Here is a 16,970-nt window from a genome sequence, read left to right as displayed (position 1 = left end):
CCCCTCAGACCGAAGCTCATGTGACATAACACAAAAGGTGGATGGCTTTTGCTCACCTGGTGCTTGTTAAACACCAAAAATAATGTTAATATCTCTTATATAGTATATCAAAATGAAAACAGAAAATACAGTATAACCAGTTCAAGAATATTGGCAGAGAAAGGTACATGGGAGGATGCAATTTTATTTCCAGATTTAAAAAAATAGGAAAAAAAGTTGTATCTGTCAGCCACCATGCTAGCAGATAAAAGTTAATTGTAGGAAAATCCAAAACTGCTGTAGTAATTGCATATAAAATATAATATGCAATGTATGTGTCAGACTGATTTGTGGGATAATCCTGAGCTTGTTATGCAGGGTCAATAAGACCCCAGAAAATATTTCAGAAATTCATCTTCTTCAGTTACACTGTCCACACAGCTGAAACTCCTATTAGCTATTTTTGAAAATGTGTTCTTTGATTTCTCCACTGAATATTCAGGAAAATTAATGAATTTTTCCTAATTACCCCATAATTAGGAAAAATTCATTAATTATATTAAACTTAATTATATGCATGTGTTGACTGGCATATGTCATGTACAGTTATTGAGAGCAAGTTGGCTTTACTTCCACACTTTCCTGCAATCAGTAATGCTCTCTGGCTTTGTGATATTGAGGTACTGTCTGGAATCAAACCGTTGATGCATGTGCTTCACATTTTATGTAGCAACCACTCCTGTTACCAAAAGGCTATTATGATGCAGTCACAAAAGAACTGGATGCAGGGAATAACTTTGATATTATATACTTGGATCTTAGAAAGGCTTTTGATACTGTTGCACATGGAAGACTGCTACACAAATTGGAGCAGTGTGACATTGGAGGCAAATTGCTGCTATGGATAAAGGGGTGGTTGAGGGGGAGAAGACAGAGAATGGTAATCAATGGACACTGCTCATCGTGGACTAATGTTATTAGTGGAGTCCCTCAGGGCTCAGTGTTGGGTCCATTATTGTTTTCTGTATTTATAAATGATATTGATGATGGTATATCAAGCTTAATGTCCAAGTTTGCAGATGATACAAAGGTTGGCAGGGTTGTCAAGGACACTACTGACACTATGCTGCTGCAACAGGATCTGGAAAGGTTGAGCAGATGGGCTGAGAGGTGGCAAATGAAGTTTAACATTGACAAATGTAAAGTACTACACATGGTAAACAGCAACCCCAGAGCAACGTATAAACTCTGTGGTACTACACTGACAGTGGTAGAGAATGAAAGGGACTTGGGGGTGGTTGTGCAGGCAGATATGAAGTTCTCTGAGCAGTGCAGACAGGCTGCAAGAGTAGCTCATGGAGTATTGTCAATGATATACAGGAATTTTTCCAGCAGGGATAAGGAGGTGATTATTCCATTGTATAAGGCAATGGTCAGGCCACACCTAGAGTACTGTATACAGGTCTGGAGGCCTCATTTCAAGAAGGATGTAGAGCTGCTGGAACGAGTACAGAGAAGGGCAACAAGATTAGTGAATGGAACAAAGGGGTGCTCTTACGAAGAAAGGCTTAAGTTTTGCAAATTACAGTGTCTGGAGACTAGGCACCAGCGAGGTGATCTGATAGAGGTGTATAAAGCCTTGAATGGTTTAAGCATGCTCAATGCTGATGGGATTCTTCCTCTAGCTCAGAAAAATCACCTGAAAGGGCATAAATTCAAATTGAGGAAAGACAGTTGTAGGATAGACATGAGGAAATTTGCCTTTAGCCAGCGGGTGGTTGGTTGGTGGAACAGACTTCCATCCCTTGTGGTGGAGGTTGATAGCCTAAATAAGTTTAAGGCTCAGCTGGACAGGTATTTGGAACGAACAGAGGGGTGAAGTGGAAATGGTTTTTTTTTTTTTTTTTTTGGCTGATGCTGCATAAGCTTGCTTTCTTGCATCAAATGCCTCTACTAATGCTAATGCTAAAGGCTGACATCCAATTTCAGGCATATGACGTGCACAAGTTTTTCAATTGGCATTTCACTCACCAGTAGGCCTTAAAGGAGTTTTAATAGTTCCATAATTTGTTTTAACATTTCAGTAATTCATTTTAAAATGTTTTTAATATAAAAAATTTATTTTTCGCGATTATCTTTAGCAAAAATTGAAAATAAAGGTAGCATCAAAATGATAAACAATTTTGAATTATTTTTTGCTGATTTTTTAAATGTATGCATGTGGGGTTAAAGTGGCCCTGCATGCTTAGAGAAAGAACAATTCTTTTGCACATGCTAGCAAATTAAAGTAACCTAGAGGGCATTTTTTACAGTTTCTTATCCAACATTCATATGGAAAAACTTTACCCTACTTTTAATTGACAGGGCAAAAATAAATAAATATTCAGAGATTTTGTTGTAAAAACATTACCTTATGAAGCCAGTTTGCATGCAAAAATGGCTGTTATGTGATGGGATTCACAACTCAGGAAGTAACCCAGTAATTTATCATCTCTTCAAATTCTGATCAGTATTGTTTTGGAATGCTGTTTAACAGTTAAATCATCATTTATATAAGGGCCACTTGAAAACTAATTTCTATATATATATTTTTTTTTTCCTGCTCATACAATGTTGCATACAAAATGTAATGATTCCAAGTGAAAATTTCAACATTACATCCAACATCCTTGCCATTTCAAATACTTTTGATCATGTTAGGCATAAAGGTCTTCTAAATAAGCTTCCATCTTATGGTTTGCCAACTGTTTTCTGTAATTGGGTATCCAGTTTCCTCTCTGGCTGCTCACTGAGGTGATAGTAGATGGCACTAACTTCTCCACTAATGCAGGTGTTCCCAAGGTTCAGTTCTTTCTCCCACTCTTTTCCTCTTATATATTAATAAACTTCTTCCATTTACCAGAAATCCTATCCATAATTTTGCTGATTATAGCACATTGCATTCTATTTTATAGTTTGAGAAAACTTGCCCTGCACAAACAGCTTCAACTTCTCAAATATCCACTACCAATCCCTTAAATGCTAATTCCAGGTAATTCTCCAGTGGGGCAAAGATAACATAGTTGATTTCAATCCTTTTAAAACTCAGTCCTGTCTTATATATCACAAAAGGATTCTTCTGCTCCTATGCTTATCTTCGATATCACTCGGATATCTAGACAAGATCACATATCTCTATTAGGAATTACTCTGACTTCTGATCTCTCTTGGCATAAGCACATCACAAATATTGCTTCCTCTGTATCTAAAAAACTTGGTTTTCTCTCAGTTTCTTTTCTTCCAAACAGCTATTCACTCTGTACAAATCACAAATGTGCCCTACCATGTTCCTACACCATGGGCAGTGCCTCCAAACTCTCTCAGGCTTCTAGATTCCATTCAAATGAGGGCAGTTACATTAATTAATGACCCATCTCTAACAGTCTCTCTCTCTCTCTCTCTCTCTCTCTCTCTCTCTCTCTCTCTCTCTCTCTAATAGGCATTATATTTCTTTTGCATGACTTTTCTATAGATATTTCCATGGGCACTTCTGAATTGGCTTTATAATTCCTGCCCTCTCTTCCAAACCAGTCACAGTATCCTTTTACTGTCCAACTTCAAACTCTCAGAACTAACCTTTCTTCCTTATTTATTTTTTCAACTTCCATTTCCTGGAACGGCCTCCCTTCAAACATATTTCCTCAAAATTACAATCTACAGAAATTCAGGTATAATGTCAACAAGTATCTTCTTTCAACTTCTGAACCCTCAACCCATGAATGATACTAAGTAGGTCCTCTTACCTCTCATGCTTGGAGATTTCATAAAAAAAAAAAATCCTGCAAGTTTGAACAGTGTGTGCCAAGTGGCATGGCTTTACCAGTGGTCTGTGAGAATGGATGGCGACAACCGTATGCATATGAAGTGGCAGTGTGTTAGAGTTCCTGAATGCAGAGAACATTGCACACATTGGGAGATTCATCAACATTCAAAGAACATTTATGGTGGTGACATGACAGTCCATGTGAGCACAGGCAATGGGTTTGACGTCAGTAACCATGGGAGCAGTTTGAGGGCAAGGCTTAGATAAGGTAGAACTTTCACTGCAGCTACAGCAGGAAATAGGAAGAGGGTAAATAAATTTATTCGTGAAGACATGCATTAAGACATAGAAAATGTGTACAAAAGTTGGAATAGGCTTTGATACACTGAACTCAATTCTAAACATTCTGGGATATACAAAACCATGTGCCACGTGGGTTCCAAGAATGCTAATGCCAGATCACAAGGAGCAGAGAGGGCAGGCTTAAGCCAATCTTCCAGAGTGGCACGAAACCAGGGGCAATGATTTTTTTAACAAGCACTGTCACCACAGATAAGCTAAAGACAAATCCCAAGAGCCAGACAACAAATGAGATGAAAATCTATTTGAGCAAAACAAAAGCCAGCTTCCATACCAGCATCCTAACCACCTAACCATGCAGAATTCAGATAAACTACTTGGTTACATACCACCATATAGTCCCAATCTTTTGGGACTATATGGTGGTTTAACATATAAATGTTAACCCAGCAGTGATGCCTCCATTTTGCCCTCTGTGTTACTTTTTTGTTACATTAGCAAAAACAATGGCAGGGAACCAGACAGTTACCCATTTTCTTTTCTATTTTTGGAAAAAGTTTTGGGATTTTTTTGAATTCTGCTTCAAGGGTGACAATATTTCATCTTTTCTTAATGGATTGCAATACTTGTTTTGTGTAAATTTAAGTTTCAAGAAATATTAATTTTTAAAACAGTATTTTATCCCTTTTATTTTCAAAAAATTAAAAAAAAAAAAAAAAAATATATATATATATATATATATATATATATATATATATTATCATTGAATTATATTAAATATTAACATAAGTTAAATTATAATAAAGTGAATAAATAAATAAATAATTTTCGCTCTACAGTTTTTGCCATACTGCTGGCTTATGTTTTATTTTAATTAATTTAAAATATTGGATATATATATATATATATATATATATATATATATATATATAAATTTTGCTAAAAATTACAAAAATATATTAGACATAAAACAAACAGTTCCTTAGTTTCTTCCATTGTCAATGTTAAAAGACTTAAGTGTATGAAATTTCAAACTGCACACACATATTTCTGCTTATTATTTATATAAATATAAAATAAAAAAACATTTTTATTCAATACTATTAGTTACTTCCATTTTCAGGTTTATTTCAAATTTGGTACAATTTCTACATATGTTGCTTCCAGCATAGTGTCCATTTTGACAGAATACTGGGTTTCATGTTGTCTTTCTGATGAGGAAACAATAAATCTTTCAGATGTATTGTTTCAGATACATCTGAAAGATTTCAGAATTCAAAAAAATTTCAGAATTTTAATCACTGAGTATTTAAATGAATCATTCATTCATAATAATGATTAATAATGTACCTGCATTAATTAATCTGCAGGAACATTATCTTCTATTGGCACATGGAGGTTCTGTGCCACTACTGCTGGAATAATCATGTTAAGAAATTTAAAAGCATTTCATTTTCATTGAGTTTAATTATTAACAACCCAAAATCATGGCATGCTATTGACTGGTATTGCCTGTATTGGAAAGTTGGCATTATATACAAGACCCAAATGAAGTACACAAGGCTCTGAAGCAGATAAGTAAATGAACGACACATTCTCACTGGTATGAAAGACAAGAATCATGGATTCTTGTCTTTCTTACCAGTGAGAATGTGTCGTTATCGGTAACACAGAGGTAAATGGAGGCACCACTGCTGGGTTAACATTTATATGTTAAACCACCATACAGTTCCAAAAGATTGGGACTATATGGTGGCTATAACGAAGTAGTTTTCCTTACCAGTGTCTTCTGTTTACTCTAAACAATATATTTAGAGTAAAACAGAAGACAAACCCATAAAATTTACTTTCAGTGGTATGATGTAGATAAATGGAATAAATTACCCCACATGGCAGCTGAAGAAAGTTTGCTGAAGTCAATTTAAGAAGATTATGGTGCTAATACCAACAGCTGGTTATTATTTCTATATGATTATGGAAAAAACTAGCATACAAATTTTCACACAATGACCAGGAAAATCCTGCAAACAGTAAAAAAAAGAAAAGCTATTTTAATTTTACCTCACTTGCAAAAAAAAACCCTGAGGGAACACTACTGTTCCATGAAAAGTTTCAAAATTTAACACTTATCTAAATATTAATATTTTTAAGCACAAAAAAAATTGACATAATTAATCTGAATTATTTTGTTTCTAGTCAAAAAGACAAGACTTTTTGTACTCACCGTGTGTGAACAAAAAGTTTAGATTTGGTATTCTGCCAATGCAGAACGCTATATGGTGTCCCTCTAATTTCTCACCCATTCCAAAGTGTTCTGTTACTCAAAAAAAAAAAAAGTTGATAAACCATGCACTAATGAATAAACACTTCACCACAATGTTCTTTTATTCTAACGTAACCTGTGAGACTTTTTCCACATGATAAAAATAAAATTAGTTTATTTGTTCATGTCAGAATAAAAATTTTAAATTCTTGTCGTAAGCAGGGTCAATTACCAAATTAAGTGGACATTTCTGAATTCTCATGGGGGAATTCAGTCACTGGGGGTCAACAAAGAAGGAGATCCACATGAATGTAAGTAATATACATTAATGGCGGCCATGATCATGGAGCAATATATGAGACCACCAGAATATACTGAGATACATTCCTTCGTTCGTTCGTTCCTCCCTCCCTCCCTCTCTCTCTCTCTCAAGGTAACTCTGGAATTTTTTTTGGCTGGTGCAGCATAAGCCTCAAGCTTCCTTGCATCATATGGCTAATAATAATAATATAGCTGACACATTGCAACAGAAAATTCAAAGCCCAATGTGTACTGGATTGGTATATAATATCAGTTGTAATAAAGCGGTTAGCATTAGTAGAGACACATGATGCAAGAAAGCAAGCTTATACAGCATCAGCCATAAAAAAAAAAAAAAAAAGTTCCCATTTCACTGATCCATTTATTGCAAATGGATGTCTAGTTCTGCCTTGAATTTATTTAAGCTATCAATTTTCACAACAGATGGAAGTTTGTTCCAGCAATCAACTACCCGCTAGCTATGAAGTTACTATGAAGCTGGGAACTCCTCTGCCGCTTGGTGCCACAGCGAAGTAATAGAAAGAAAGATTTGTGTACATAACTGCCGAGTGGACAATTATAATGATATTTCACTAATTAAAATATAAGGTTTAAAAATGTGAGATAAATATAATACATTGAGATAATTAATACAATAGTTTTCTTATAATTAATGCTATCAACAGTATTAATACAGTGTTCTCCCCCCAGAAAATTTTGCCAACTGGGTGGGGAAGTGTAATACTTCGCAATATTATAAAATTTTCTGTTATTTATAAACAGGGGTGGCGCATTGGTTAGTACTGCAGAATTACAGCACCCCCAGCTTTTTAAATCTAAATATACAGTCACGGAGTTATATGAAATTTTGTGAAGAACAATGCAACGCAGGTCCTGCATATAGTATATTCATCCTCTATTTCCAATAACAATAAAATAAATAAATAAATAATAAAATAATTGCTTTATTTAATATAGTGATTCCCAAACTACTGAGATCTATGGACCCTTTCAAAAAAGCAGAAAAGTTTAGGACCCCTTTAAATTCAAAAAAGTCTGCAGACCCTATATATATGCATAGGGGTGTGCGTGTGTGTGTGTGGTTTTCTGAAAAGAAAATTCAAAGCTCAAAACAACTCAACTTTATTATATTTTTATATTAATATATGATAATAACTTTATCATCAATTTGCTATACACAGAACAGTTCTTTGAACAGTTCCAGAGGGTCCGTTTCACAGACCCCAGTTTGAGAAACACTGATTTTATACAAGTATTAAACAGAGCCCGGGCCATCCAGGCTCAACCATAGCCTAAGGCCTTTGATTCATGGGAAAACAACTAATTCCAATAATCATTTCAATCATAAATGAGTAAAAACACGAATAGCAGAACTGTATGCTAGACAGTTCCACATTTTTCTCACAGTGGTTGAGTCAATGCCTGGTCAGTAGGTTGCCAATAATTTCTTAATCTACACAATTATTGCAAATTAATTGACTTGCTGAAATTTATCTTAGAAAATAATTTAGCTGAAGTTCTTGGTGAACTTACAAAACTCAAATTCTTTTGACCATTCCGATGACTACTTTAGAGCCCAAATGCTGCCAATTCGACATTAAAAAGAATAAAAACATTTTTAAGAATCAATATGAATTAGGAAAGGCTAAATGCTCAAGCAATGCTTTCAATAGAGAAAAACTTGGTCAACAGTGCACCAAACTTGAATGAAAAAGTTAATCTATTTTCAACAAATAAAAAAAACAAAAGAAGAATGGATTTTATTTTTAAATAAAATTTAAAGATTACCCAAGTCTGTTAATGGTAAGTGTCCATTAATGTTTTGTAGTATCTTTAACTTGCTTATTATTATTACTACTATCTATGGCTACATGTCTTATAACCAAGGCAATTTAATGTAACTTTAAGAAGCAGCACCCCCATACATCAGAGTCATCTCACAAGCCACCACTGTTTATAAATGTGACTCAAGCAATCCAGAGCAAAAATTAATTGCGTAATTTAAATTATATGCTCCTGTCGCATTGACCTTTATTGCATAGCATGTTCGAATTAATATTGATCGAGATCAGTACCATACGGTACAGTGAGAATTGATTAAACTTTAGCCGGGCGGTCAGTTAAATTCACTGGGCGGTGTGCCCATTCAATAAGTCCTGGGGAGAACACTGTACACAGTATTAATTGTGGAAAATTTTAATAATTAACAGTGCAGACATGCTGCCAGAACAGCTCATGGGGTTTTGTCAATGATATATACAGCAATTCTGCTAGCAGGAATAAGGAAGTGATTATCCCTTTGTATAAGGTCATGGTTAGGCTGCATCTTGAGTACTGTATGCAGGTCTAGAGGCCTCTTGAAGAAGGATGTAGATCTGCTAGAACGAGTGCAGAGAAAGGGCAACCAGATTGGTGAAGGGAACAAAAGTGTGCTCTTAACTGAATATGCAGAACTGAAAGGCTTGAGTTCTGCAAATTGCAGCATCTCGAGACCAGGCACCTGCAGGGAGATCTGATTGAGGTGTTTAAAGCCTTGAATGGATTGAGTAAGCTGAATACTAATAGTATTCTTCCACTTCCTGAGGCCATGCACATGAGGGAGCATAAATTCAAATTGAGGAAGGATGGTTGCAGGATAGATGTGCAGAAGTTTGCTTTCAGCCAGCAGGTAGTTGATTTTTTGAACAGGCTTCCATCTGTTGTTATGGAAGTAAATGGTTTGAATAAATTCAAGGAAGAACTAGACAAATTCTTGGAGGGTATGGATGGGTGAAGTGTGTAGTTTTTTTGCTGATGCTATATAAGCTTGCTTTCTTGCATCATTTGCCACTACTACTACTAAATGATGCAAGAAAGCAAGCTTATATAGCATCAGCCAGAAAAAAAAAAAAAACTTCCCACATTACCTTTCCATCTGTATATCAGTTTATCTAGTTCTTCCTTGAGTTTATTCAAACTACACACCTCTACAACACCAGATGGGGGTTGGTACCAACAATCAACCTCCCACTGGCTGAAAACAAATTTTCATACATCTACCCTGCAACCATCCTTCCTCAATTTTAATTTATGTCCCTTCATGTGTGCAGTCTGAGCAAGAGAAAAGATTCCATTAGCACTGAGCATACTCAATCCATTCAAAGCCTTAAGAACTTCAATCAGATCTTGCAAGTGCCTAGTCTCCAGGTGCTACAGTTTGCAGAACTGAAGCCTTTCCTGGAAGGAATACCCTTTTGTTCCTCAGCAAACAGGCAATTATAAATTGAATGGCTATCATAAATTGCAATGAAAGCTTACCTCACTTGTTTATTTCACTGCTTTCATTGCAATTTATAATATATTCAAAATAAAGATATATAATCTAGTTAATAAACTGCACTATAGCAGTAAGCTAATTAGTAGTTTCTTTTGATTAAAATATATTCTTTTTTTTTTTTAATGGCAAAAATCTTACTTCTGAAATTCTTCCTTTCTTACAGATAAGAGAGGGCAGGGCAGTCATATCAACACTAAAAATCATTATTAAATCATACCGAAAAATAACATGCTACTACAGTGGTTTTCAACCTTTTTTTTTTTTAATAACGGCACCCCTAAGTAATTTATTTTATTTTGCAGCTCCCCTACTCAATTTTCTGCCTGTTAGATCTGATTCTCTCTCTGTATGTATGTGTGTATATATATATATTATTCTTTAGTAATATGATAATTTATGTTGTATTTTACTTTTAATATACTTTTATAGTGGTTTTTCTTTAAATTATTTCTAGATTTTTCTGTTGTATATATATATATATATATATATAAAAATATTTAAAAATGTTATATAATAGTTACTACAATAATATAATTATAAAAATTACATTTCATAATACAAATTATACATATACAGTATATAATAATTTTATTCTTTATATAGATGTACTAAGTAAACATCAATTATAGATCACCACAAAATTAAAAAGATACTGTACACCTTTTTATAATGAAATAAACATATAAATTTTAAAAAATAATAAGTTTAAGTAACTGAAACCCAAATTACGTGGCACCCCTGGAAAGTTGTTGCGGCACCCAGGTTGAAAACCACTGTGCTACTACATAGGGTGAAACACAGAAATAAATGAATTGGGAATATTACTGTCACTCTATATACCAGATGTTGACATTAAAATTTTCAGAACCCTCTGTACAGAAGTACATCACAATTAAAAAAAAGAATTGGATGGCTGAGGTTACATACATATGATGGTTGAGATAACTATGAATAAGCTTATTATTTATGGAAGGAGTTCCTGGTGCATATATTGCTTGGATCTGTTCCTCAGAACTGCCATAAACCATGCAGAAAAATTACCTCTAGGACCATAATATTCAATAACAATCTGCCAAAACAGCCTCCAACCAATATAGATGCTTCTATTCCATTCATCAGGAATCAGCAAGAAGCCAGCTCAGCCAGTGAGACAGAAGGAATTAACTTATTTCATAAGCTCATCCTCAGTGAAAAACAAAACACACATAATAATCCCCAAGTCTATCTACTCTACAAGATTGCAGCTGAGTGACTGCACATATAGAAGTCTGAAAACTTGTATCTAAAAGCATACTGGGGATGTACAATTTGGAAGAGTGAACAAGTCCGAGCTGGCAATTCCACTCTCTTAAATGTGGACATACTCAAGGATTTTCGGACACCTTAGTGCTCCCTGCAGACCATTAATACCACAGACATTGCCTTCAGGGAAGAATTTTTCATAAAATGCTTCCCCAAGATGTTCAATGGAAAAGAGGGAATCACTTTTAATATACCATAGTAATATTTTCAAATTTCATATTCTCTCCAGTGTAAAAACTAAACAAAGCACATGATCTCACAAAGCAACGAAGAGTTAACAGCAACAACACAACCTAAGATTTAGGATGTCATCACTGAGCACCTTCAGAAAAAAAAAAATACCAGCAAGAAGACAGAATTAAAAAAAAAAAAAAAAAAAACCTGTGCAACAGAGGACCTCACACAGCTGATCTCAGAGCAGATCCAAGTAATACTTGCCCCAGGCATCATCTTCCACAAACAATTTTTTTTTATTGATAATTTTAGCCAAAATTATCCAGTTTATAATTGCCCTTTACTGCGACAGAATACTTTGAAAAAAACTGGATAATACTGTATTAATCATTCATTTGCCAGTTCTTAAACCTGGTATCGTAATTAACCAAATATCCATTGTAAATGTCCACTTTTCAGCTGCTATCTAATTTTTTTTTTTTTTTTTTTTTTTTTTTTATAAGTAACCCCCAAGCATGAAAGGTATTAGAACCTAACCCATGGTATGAAAGTAGAGAAGACATTTCACTTGACTTGAATATCTGTAGATTGTATAATCTTCAGGAAATACATTTCAAGGGAAGTTGTTCCTGAAAACAGAGATTGAAAAGATAAATGAGGGAAAAAAAGATGTTCTGCAAGTTTTTGAAACTTGACAGTAAATGGATGGTGACTGGTTGCAGTACATGTTTAGACTGGTTTGGAAGAGTGAGGAGAATTACAGATACTAATTCAGAAGAACAGTGCCCACAGAAGTATTTATAGAAAAGGTATGTGGCAAAAACAGAACATCTATAAGACAAAGAGTAGAGAAACTTCATAAGAGAAGGGCACTAATTAACCTGACTGCCCTCTTTTGAACAGAGTCTAGAGATTTGTACAGAGTGAATAGTTGTTTAGAAGAAAAGTCTTTTAGATACGGAGGAGCAATATTTGTGCTGTGCCAAAAAGAGATTAGAAGTCAGGGCAATCCTAATAAAGATATGCAATATTTTCTAGAAATCTGAGTGTTATCACAGATAATTACAAGAACAGTACTCTTTTTTTGCAAGATATAAGATGGACTGTGTTTCTAAAGGATTGAAATCAACTAAGTTATCTTTGCTCCATTGGAGAATTACCTGGAGATCAGCATTTAAGGAATTGGTTGTGAATATTTAAGAAATTTAAGCTGCTTGAACAGGGCAGAGTCCCTCAAACTAGAAGGTGGAATGCAATGTGTTCTCATCAGCACTTAAAAATACCTAAAACACACTGTAACAATGTGCTACCTACCTTGTTCTAACCTCCAACCTTATGTTATTCACATTTTTGCCTCAAAGTTCTAAACTAGAAATTTAATTTATATTATAATGAAACTAAGAACCTTTTCCTATATATTTGGTGACTAGCAGAATATCAAATGCCATAAGTTATCCAATTCATTTGGATTTTACTTTATATTTGGCTAATACTAACATCCAGATATGAATAACAACTAGTCTGAGTCAACAGCACTTCAAATTAAATGCTTCAACGTGATTTCTATCATTTTAAACGACTGCCTGCATGCTAAACCCATTATATATCAGTAAGCTTCCAGTAAATTTAACCATAATGATATTCTGGTGGAATACCATAACAACCCAATTTTTAAATTGATTCTTTTACAATACCATCAAATAATTTGATTATCATAGGTGTCATTAAGAAAGCATTAGCAACAATTAAAAAAAAAAAAAAATAGAGAATATGAAAATTTCATAAAACTTGAAGGGAAAAAATTGCAATTTTCTTCTGCACCAAAGCAACTATACAGTGTCAGTACATAACATCTGTGAGCTGTGTAAATTTTGTAAAGACTTTATATGATCCATTTGCATTTTGATGAAAGCAAAACTGACAAATCACTTTCAACATAAATGAAATCTGGTGACCATATAAACATGTGATATTACACAACCAAATAAAAGGTTAAAGTAAAAACCTGTGCATACCATGTGCCCAGCAGAGAAGTTCAGCTTAAGGCCATGGGGTTTCTGATTTTAGTATTAGTAGAGGCTTTTGATGCAAGAAAGCAAGCCTATACAGCATTAGCCAAAAACAAAAAAACCCTTCCCATATCACCCATCCATTCGCTCCAAATATTTGTCTAGTTATGCCTTGAATTTATTTAGGCTGTAAACTTCTACGACGATAGATGAAAGTTTGTTCCAGCAATCACCCGCTGGCTAAAGGCAAATTTCCACACATCTATTCTATAACTATCTTTCCTCAATTTGAATTTATATCCTCTCAGGCAATTAATCTGGACAAGAGGAAGAATCCCATCAGCATTGAGCTTGCTCAACCCATTCAAGGCCTTATACACCTCAATCAGATCACCTCACAGGTGCCTAGTCTCCAGACACTAATTTCCAGAACTTAAGCCTTTCTTCGCAAGAGCAACAACCCTTTGTTCCATTCACTACAAGAGAAATTCTTATAGCCTACTTGATGTGTATTCAGCATAGCAGACCGATAAGGCTACCCTCTCCCATAATGTTGTGGTATGAAGTCTGAACATCTTCAGACTTCATACCACAACAATCATCTTGACTAAGACAAATTATTATATGTGACTACACAACAGTGATAATTATAAAAGACTATTTAAAGCCATAGAACTCCTCTATCTTAGAAAATGTTTAACACACATATTGAACAAAAAAATTAGTCACTATTGGTATTTATGGCAGATAACAGATCAAACATATCTTCTACACTTGTTACAGTACTGAAATTAAAAGTATAAAGTTAACCTGTTTTCTCTATTTACAGGTATACCAACTGTAACTGAAGGTGAAGACTGTGGCAGATCTAAAAGATATCCTATTAAAGAAATAGCTGAATATGCCGGTGTTTCAGAAAGAAGAGCAATAACAGTTTAAGGAATGACAAGTCAAAATCAATGAAGCATATCCAGAAATCAGTAATAGAACTGTGGTCAAAAATCTGTGCTAAGTGATCTTGATTGTCAACAAACAGTGTCTAGTAAATGAAAAATGATTTCGAACAAAACAAGGATTGCTGCAAACAGTGTTTTCATCAGCTAACTTCTGAGAAAACAGTGCAAAGAGAATTAAGTAACATGGATATCTGGGGTAGGACCTCCCATTTTTGTACATAAAAAAGCCCAGCTAATATGCCTGAAAGGCATAAAAACTGGACTGCCAATGATTGGAAAGCTGTGATGTCAGCTGATGAATCCCAATTTTGATTATACTCTAAGGTGCCAGGCAATGAGAATTCATGGAAGCAATCAGGCAATCCCATCCAGACCGTGCAAGGTGTTATACATGCTGGTAGTAGGTCAATGAGGCTTACGCCCTAAACGCTTTATATATCAAGCAGGTTAAACAGCTTGTGTTGTCTTTTGCTGAACATCTGAAGGACACTCATGATTTCAATACTGATGTATTCCAGGATAGCAACTGTCCTGTTTACTGGGCCTCTACTGGTTTAAACTCGTAAGAAAAACACATGGCCATTTAAACCAGCCAGCTAAGTTACCAGGTTTAGATCATACAGGACTATCTTGAATGAAAGTGAAAACAGAACAGTATCCACAAAACCTGAATGAATTACAGCTTTTGTCTTCAGAATGACCTAATATTGATATAAACTAATTAAGGGGGGGGGGGGTCCAGCTGAATCCCTACCAATAAGAATTCATAAAGTGATTGCCCATTATTAATTGAAAAAATTACACTGGTGACCAATTTTTTTATCTGGTCTTTGTAAATTACTGTACAAAGACTTCAGTGTATAAATATAAAATCACGTCTCAAAAGAACTAAATAAATGGTTAGGGAGGAGAAAGGTATCAAATAATATTAAAAACATTTTTTAAAAAAAACTAAAAAGACATCACTGAAATAATTATCGATTTTTAAAATTGATGGAATTATCGCATAAAAAAAGATGGTAAAGTTCTGTTTATATACTTTTATTTTCTCAAATTCAAACTCATTATATAACTGCAAAAATAGGTTCCACGTTTTCGAATTTTCATTTCGTAAAACAACCATGTTCATTGCAATAAACATTTGCTTAAACGCTATATATAGCTCGAAGCAAAATGACAGAATAATAATATCGCAGGAAAATATTCATGACTAGTTACCTATACACCAAATTGCAAACTTTTATAGTACAAAAAAGCTGAACATAATACAAAAAAATATGAAGCTCGGCTCAGCTCAGCTCTTCGTTAAACAGATACTGATGTAGCACGCGCTGCTTATTTCAAAAATAAAAGAAATAGCACCAGTCACTGGCACTGATATTTTATTATTATACCAAGATAATCAGGGAACCTAGAGAGTTAGCAGAATATATATTCGTTAAAATAGCAAACTTTTATTACACCAATATCAATGGGAGAAGTATAACGTATACCCATGCATATTCTAACCCAACCTATAACAAAAGACACAATTGTACTAAATCTCAGATATAAAAACATCACGCAGTACCTCTTAAATTATGATTGTAGCTGAAAGTTCAGATGAATAAAAGGTTTTACTCTGAGCCATGCATAAATTTGTACATCGAGGAGGGATATGGCCCTTGGCACGCTACTCCAGACGATCATCCACTACTTGGGTGTTAATAATCGGTTACATAGTATCCACAACGTGCGATGAACACATCTGGCCCTGGGTATCGCTATTTAAGTATCTAATGACGACCATGTTCATTTTAAACTCATTTCAAAGAAATTTATATCAATTACAATAATCAGTAGGGTTTAAGTTTAACTACACTAATAAGGAAAACTGAAAAGTGTAATAACTTGGTAGTAGGTCTACACGAACTTTCTAGGGATGTTATTTTCATCAGCGCTTTCATATGTACTTTCTGAACGTTCCTTTAAGAAGTTCGGAATTATAACACTTTTAATTAATTCGAAGATTAAAATTTTTTTTTTTTTTAAATGTAAAACTTATTACGTCAAGATGGCGACTGAGTTAAAATGCTATTCGCTGCTCTGGGAGGCGTCCTACAATAATCCTAGTAACTTTTAATCTTTTTTTTTTTAATCATTCAAAATTCGGCAGTTATGTACAGCACTTTGCAAGACTCATTAACCGAATGATTAAATTACACTCACGTATGATAACGCCATATTATAACTACCCCTTTAATGCCTACTATTCATTCATTTAAGCCAAGATTACTACTTCACCTAGGTAAGCAACTCACGATACTACACAGGGCAATAGTAATCGCTACCTGCGCTCCCCTCTATTCGCTTTCTTCAAACGAGCTTGGCGGTGGAAGAGAGGTGTCGGTTGTGATTGGTTGAAAGGAAGTCACGTGACATCGTACCCAAAACATACTGGATGGTTTGCCGGTGTTCAAGTGCTTCTTAAAAAATACCGAAAATTCCAAGTCCCTCCTTCTTTCTAATGACGAATAGCTTCAATGTTTTACTTAGCATAAACGAAGCA

At 34.5% G+C, this 16,970-nt stretch overlaps 1 protein-coding gene across 2 annotated transcripts in view; it reads right to left on the bottom strand.

The window, feature by feature from the left end:
- The window catches only part of Dp (transcription factor Dp), a 185,624-nt gene extending 168,875 nt beyond the window's left edge, over window positions 1-16,749 (bottom strand). For both annotated transcript variants that reach the window (XR_016547671.1, XM_090385809.1), the window contains exon 1: window positions 15,993-16,749. The gene's annotated coding sequence lies outside the window, so the exon portion shown is untranslated. The remainder of the gene's footprint in view (window positions 1-15,992) is intronic.
- Window positions 16,750-16,970: the final 221 nt, after the last annotated feature.

The sequence above is a fragment of the Mastigoproctus giganteus genome, chromosome 1, assembly GCF_048544385.1.
Source record: "Mastigoproctus giganteus isolate SK-2022 chromosome 1, ASM4854438v1, whole genome shotgun sequence".
Lineage (NCBI taxonomy): Eukaryota > Metazoa > Arthropoda > Arachnida > Uropygi > Thelyphonidae > Mastigoproctus > Mastigoproctus giganteus.
Note: the sequence above shows the minus strand (reverse complement) of the source record. Positions and strands in the feature narration are given on the sequence as shown.